Genomic DNA, 1,000 nt, shown 5'->3' with positions numbered 1-1,000 from the left:
TCTATCAGGCATAGGCAGCAGCCATTCATGCTGTGAACTGCCACCACAAACACACTGCATCTCCTAGGATAAAAGTAACAAAAGAGAAAAAACAACAAAAACAAACATACCTTCCAGCCTGCAGAGCTGTTGCTGTCTCCTTTGTCCTTGAAATATGGCACACTCTTCACCATCCAGTCATAAATCTGAGACAGAGTTAGTCGGTTCTCAGGAGAACTTTCGATAGCTTTGGTTATGAGGTCTGCATATGACATATTCCCCCATGCGTTTCGCCGGGAGGAGCTGCTCTTCCTCTGGGCAGCGGCGGCAGCTGCGGCCGCGGCCGCCGAGGACGAGGAGCCGACCGGGGAGGAGAGCAGAGGCACCTGCTGCTGCTGCTGCTGCTGCTGCTGCTGCTGATGCGGGAGTTGCGGGTTCGGGTGCTGCTGCTGCTGCTGATGCTGCTGCTGATGTTGCTGCTGATGTTGTTGCTGATGTTGCTGCTGTTGCTGCTGCTGCTGTGGAGGTTGCTGGTGGACGCAGTTCTCCTGACACTGAAAATCAGAGCACAGGATGACAGGTTTCTGCTCCGGGAAGTCCTCGGACTCCTCCAGCAGGCTCAGGTTGTTGATGAACTCGGCGTTGCTGGCGGGCTCCTGCTTCACAGACGGCACCGGCGATGACGTGTTGGAGTCGCCCGGGTTGATGAACTCCGGTCGGGGCAAGGGCCAAGTGCAGGAGCGGGGCCGCGGCAGGGGCTCAAAATCCGGGTCGATTTCCACCAGGTGTGGCTGCTGGGCCGCTTCCGCCATGGTCGAGAGGTGACGGAGCCAAGTGTTACAATGTCATGTAAAAGCGGCAAAATCTGTCGCCCCTCAAAAGTTGTAGCTTCGCCTGTGAAATGTGAGCAAACAGGAGATAAATCTGTCCGGGAAAACAGTGCTCCGCCTGGGCGCAAACTCTACACTGACAGTTACATCCCAAGCCGGTAAAAATCTGAGTCAACAGTGATAAAAATTAT

At 55.0% G+C, this 1,000-nt stretch overlaps 1 pseudogene; it reads right to left on the bottom strand.

The window, feature by feature from the left end:
- Positions 1 to 110: 110 nt before the first annotated feature.
- LOC111672521 (forkhead box protein O1-A pseudogene) lies at positions 111 to 994 on the bottom strand (annotated as a pseudogene).
- Between the last annotated feature and the right edge of the window lie 6 nt (positions 995 to 1,000).

This window comes from Seriola lalandi, unplaced genomic scaffold, assembly GCF_002814215.2.
Source record: "Seriola lalandi dorsalis isolate HSWRI2012SDOR001 ecotype SW California unplaced genomic scaffold, Sedor1 jcf7180002008482, whole genome shotgun sequence".
In the NCBI taxonomy this organism is placed as follows: domain Eukaryota; kingdom Metazoa; phylum Chordata; class Actinopteri; order Carangiformes; family Carangidae; genus Seriola; species Seriola lalandi.
The sequence above is the reverse complement of the archived record's forward strand: the minus strand, read 5'-3'. Positions and strand labels throughout refer to the sequence as shown.